Source organism: Thermobia domestica, chromosome 16 (genome assembly GCF_964235325.1).
Source record: "Thermobia domestica chromosome 16, izTheDome1.hap1.1, whole genome shotgun sequence".
Lineage (NCBI taxonomy): Eukaryota > Metazoa > Arthropoda > Insecta > Zygentoma > Lepismatidae > Thermobia > Thermobia domestica.
The window spans coordinates 114,243,645-114,249,644 of record NC_137469.1 but is presented as its reverse complement, the minus strand read 5'-3'; positions in this window follow the sequence as shown (position 1 = coordinate 114,249,644).

Genomic DNA, 6,000 nt, shown 5'->3' with positions numbered 1-6,000 from the left:
ACTTAAGTATTTTGAGTGCAGTACTTCAGCGAATTGTTGATATACTAGATGATATTTTCTTTATTTAAAGTAGTTATATTCTCTATTTAATATGCAGTTATATTTCTCGTTAAATATAGTGATTTAGAATTTGAAATTGGTGTACGTTTCAGTGTAACTATTTCTAATATACGTAATAATTGAAATACATGAACACATATACAAACTGTGGCAATATATGTAGTTACGTTATATATATTAACTCACCTTTCACACAGTCTCGGTGCTGGAAGTAACGCTAAACCTAAATCCAATTCAATCCAAACATTTAGAGTTACTTTCAGCAGCGAGATTATATGATGTATATGCAGGTTTTTGTTTACAAAATTATGACGCAAAAATAGATGGCCGATAACTCCGCAATCGGAAGCCCCCACAACATAAAGAAATGAAAATCTTTCCGTCTAACGTCCCACGCTTTTGCTCCTTATGCCATGGAAGATAGGTGATTAAGACAGTTGAATGATGATGGAATAATTGGTAGAACGAAATGTGGGAGGAAATGGGAGTACTCCGAGAAAACCCACGAACACAATGTTGTCTACCACGAACTTACTTGGCCGGGGATCAAATCAAGGACCTCACGTACCAGAGGTAAGCGCTCTACCACTGAGCGCCCCCCTCCCGATCGGATGAATTTGATGCATAGGTTATATCGAATAGGACCCAAAATTCAATCACCCATAACTCGGGACCCGTTATCCTAGAAAATATAATATTTGCATAATGTAGAAAATATAATATGTGTAAAATTTTACACATTTTATATGGATTTTCGTTCTTGATGAAAATATGACGCAAAATTTTACCGCCCATAATTTGGAAACAAGAAACCCACACAACATAGTTCACATGATTTTATATTAGATAAATATTAGATTATTTCATGTTAAATCGCGATCGGATGAGTTTGGTGTGTGGATTTTAGCAAACTCCACTGGCGCAAATCCATCCGGATGAGGGGACATGTCCCCTCCAATATTGGAATTGAGGGGACTGTCCCTCCTAATAATCAGATTTGAAATGTGCTTTTCGGAGAGAAATGTGATGATTTGTGTCCGATTACCACAAAGAAAAGTGAGATGAAATTGGTATCCCTCCAGAATAAGCCTCAAATTTGCCTGCCTCCCATTGTTGAAGTCAACTCTGCTCCCCTGTTCCTTCACAGTATTGGTTTTTAACTTAATAAATATTTTGAATATCGTTTAAAAACAGCGCTACAAGACATCTGAAGGATCTATACAAATTAACAAAGATTTCTTCTTCTTCTTCTTCTTCTTCTTCTTATTATTATTATTATTATTATTATTATTATTATTATTATTATTATTATTATTATTATTATTATTATTATTATTATTATTATTATTATTATACTCACAGCTGGTTCCTCAGCTACTAAATAAATACTGAATTAAAAGAAAAAATTGTCTATTGAAGTTTCGTCATAATAGTACTCGCGGGAGGCGGTTGCTCAGCTGTAGAACACTTACCTCTGATGATCGGGGTCCCTGGCACAATCTCCGGCAAAGTAAGTTTGCGGTGGACAACGTCGTGGGTTTTCTCAGGATACTCTCGTTTTCTCCCACATTCTTATTCCACCAATTCGTCGATCATCATTAACTTGCCTTAATCATTCTTCTCCCTTAGCCTAAAGGACATAATCGACCTACGTTAAACTGAAAAACAAGTTACTCGCATTTCTTAAACTCCTTTCTCATTCATACCACACTCAACCAATAATCCTTTCTTCATAAGATAGTTTTTATTTAGAACATATTTACTGCTATAGCTTGAACAATGAATTCCATACATTAGTACTTATTATTCATTTTTCACTTGTATCTTTCAAGTGGCCGTAGATCCGAATTTTAAAATAATATATTCTTGCCTAATTTCTTTTCTACTCTCTTGGATAATGACAGTTCACTGAAGAACTGAAATTATCTTCTCGGAAATGATCATGATAATTTTGTGGTTCATAAATGAACTATTATTAATCTCTTTAAGCTCATTAACGAAAATATATACAATAATATTAATCGATTATCTCAGAGACACAAGTATAATGTGAATCATTTTTCTATGTTAAGTAGGGGCCCGGGGTTCCAGTAGTAAAGCATTCACCTTTGGTGCTTTGGGGTCCCTGGTTCGATTCCCGCTCACTCCAAGTGAACTTTGTGATGAACAAACACCTTGTGCATGGGTTTTTTAGTTCTCCCGTTTCCTCCCACTTTCTTCATTAGCCTATTTCATTCATTTCTCATCATTGTCGTCTCCTTCAGCCTATACGGCATAAACGTGGGACGTAAAACTGGAAGATTTAATTTCATTCTTTCTATGTTAAGGGCAGGGGATGTATTTCACAGTTGAGCACTTAAGTATTTTGAGTGCAGTACTTCAGCGAATTGTTGATATACTAGATGATATTTTCTTTATTTAAAGTAGTTATATTCTCTATTTAATATGCAGTTTAATTATCGAAACATAACTAAAGAAACTTATTCAGGAAACTCGAAAAATGCATATTTTGTCATAAATGAACAACTCATTACAATCATACAGATATTTTGGCTTCTAAATCAACCTTTGCAATATATTTTCGTTATTTTATGTAATTAGTATTTAATAAATGCGGTCAAATCTGTTTTAAGTCTACTAAAGAAAGTACAAGAAAATAAAGAAAATATTTGGGAGGGGATGGAAAGATACAACCTGCAAGCCCAAAAGTAGGGAGACACTCCTGCATTGATCAAATATAACATTCTAGCTTATGAGTTTAATTACCACGGCTGTTCCGAGCTTAAGATAAAAGTAAAAATGCCTTAAGAATATATAATAGAGAAACTAAGTCTATTTGATGGATAACAATAATATATAAGAAATTATATTAAAAGCAATGAGTTGATCAGTACCGGGCTGTATACCTACCCTTTGGGGCTCCCTGTATAATTCTTTGTACTCGTCCCTATCTTATATTTAAAAATGCACAAGGTAACACAACTTTACCCGTAATTGTAAAAAATGAAATGTTTTTGTTTTACGTCCCACGTTTATGCAGCTTAGGGTAAAGAAGACGGTGATGATAAGAAATGTATTAAATAGAGAAATCAAGAAAATGGGAGGAAACGGGAGAACCCGAGAAAAACCACGCGCATGGTGTTTGTCCACTACAAAGTTAAATTGGCGCGAGCTGGAAACGAACGAAAGACTCTGTGTACCAGAGATGAATGCTCTACCACTGAGCCTTTGCACCCGTAATTGTAGCTGTACGATACTACGTATAATATTGAACTCTCTCGGCGACAGTTCAAATAGTTCCTCTCTCCGCCAAAATAAATAATGCTGGGTTCAACTATGTCCATTCATGATGTATGTTGAGACTATCAATCTTAACAAGTTTTTTTTTTTTTTCAAATCTCAGTAAATGAGGAATTCTGAACTGAAGGTAACCAAGAGGTAAGGTTGACGAAATTTACATCTATAGACTTCTACGAAAAGATTTACTTCTGAAATGATACTAATCAAAATACCAAACTTATCAGGGGTGGCGTCAGTTTGGGGACGATTCTCTCAAAGTTACATATTTTTTCGATAGATTTCATTGCTAATATTTCCCGTGTAAAATGTCCATTTGGCAGTATCTGCAGCTATACTAATTAATTAATTAATTAATTAAAGAAGAATCAAATTAAAAATAACGTTTGTAACAGTTCCAATTGATAAAATCTAGTAATTTTCTTTGTATTTGAAATGAAAAATAAATTAGAAATTTATATGTTTGAAATCAATTACAGCACAAAAACTCAATCGGTGCCGAACATCCATTAAAAAACTCAAATTGGTGCTTGTTGCATCGGAACACTTACGCAGTTGACGCCATGGTAAAATTACTAAATGAGAAAAGTGAAAGAATAATTTCAAGAAATTCTAGAGCATGATGTTGTCTACTAGGACATGGAATCGAACCAAGGATTTACTGTACCAAAACTCAGCGCTCTGTATAATTGCTTCAATAAAGAGTTGACATTTTATTGAAGTAATCATAAACAAGTTCCTACCGTTCGACTCAACATGCATTTGTATGTCTATTCCGTGATAGCTTTCGCAATTTGTCTAATTTTTTTAATGAAACTTGGTGTGTGCTCTCCTTCAGGTTTTCGAAATAATCCTATTGTTTGGAGTTAGATTTCGTTGTGAACAAGGAAGTAAAATCAACTCATTTTAGAAGTTTGCACGTAAGAAAGTAATTCTTAATGATAACACCTATAAAAATTGATCTGATTTGATACAATATTTGTGTATATTTTTTTGAGATTTTTCAACATCGTTCCCAGTGCAGTGCGCAAAGTTTCATCAAGAGAAATTCAAGCTCCCACGTTTATATTGTTTCAGCACTTCTGTGCTCATATCTGACTATAGCAAATGCGTATTCTTTTCAGAATATTTTGTTGAAGTGGGGTTAAAGCCTAGAATTCCTTGGAATGAAATCGGTTATGAATAAAGAATTGAATTTGCTGACTTTCTTAATTTTTTAAAAAAAATGATTAATTTAATGAAAATTCTCCAAATTTTCTGAAAAATAACAAGTTTTGTTTGAGACTTAAGGATTATCCTTATTTCTTGAAGTTGACCAAGGGAATGAATTAATCTAAATCGTTTTTGTTTTTTGTTTTTAGAAAGTTTTCCTGCAACTACTCTAAAAATTGACAATTTTTCATGAAATATGTCGTATTTCTTCTTCGAAACCTTCCAATAAAACCTATTTCTTGGGGTTCAATCTCAACAAAGGGTGATGAATCCACTTCATTTTAAATACATAAAAATAAAATAGCCACATTCTTCTTAGAAATTATCGAATTTTCATTAAGCATGGTGAATGGTTTCTTTGAACTTCCCAATACGTATTATTTGGAACTGATGCCATCAGAGGATTTTTATCTCAAGTTAAGATCATGTTTACGATAACTTTAAGGAAAAACAAAATGATTTTCATGAAATAGTGTGCGTTTCCTTAGATATTTAAGAATTTCTACTACTGGTTAAAGTTGGTTTAGGTTAAAACAGTGAAAATTTCCCGTTTAAAAGAAAAAAAAAGATCTCGTTTCTACAATGCATGGCACCACTAGAATGTTACTTTTCCATTTGAAATTGAAGTTCCTTAGAGGTCTGCAAATGACATATTGGGTATGTGATCTCAAGAATATGATTTAAACAGTCAGTGTTTTCATTTTTATTCAATAACTAGCCCTCGGCTAGCTGGAGACTTCGCCCCTAGAACCCCTCATTTGCTCAACCAACGACTTCACACTTCTCATATGAGAAACATATCTCTAACCTCAAGGGATTTCGAGATATTAACATCTCATTATAACAATTGCAACCCTCACTCTTTTATCTCTCATCTTATTCTTTCCTTCTGCACAAATATTCAAAAAAATATTCAAACATGCCTTTAATTATTTTAAATGGAAAATCTGAATACCAAATTTCATGACTCTAGAATGAACAAATTTCGATATATGACCATAGAATTATAACTATTGTAACTCCACAATTTTCTCTTCCCGCATATTTTCTTTCCTTTCAAGGTAGAAATATACATCATAAAACAGGTCAACACGTGTCTAATTACTTTAACTCTTTAATTGGCAAGCATTGATAGCACTACCATTAAAATATTTAGTTTGCTTTTATGGTTGAACCATGTCTTTCTGATCATAATTCTGTAATTTTTAAAGTATTTTTTGTACTTTGGTTACAAAATACAGGGTGTTTATATCAAAGCAACATTGTAATAAAATAGATCTTATGTGTAGCTACTGAGCAGCATTGCCCTTTTATTGTAAAATATCATCAGAGTACTCTCAGTAATTACCAACAATTTCGTTAAAATATTTTCCTAAAGAGCAAGAAACCACAAATTAAAAAAAAATTAAAAAATTGCGGAACGTAGGAGAT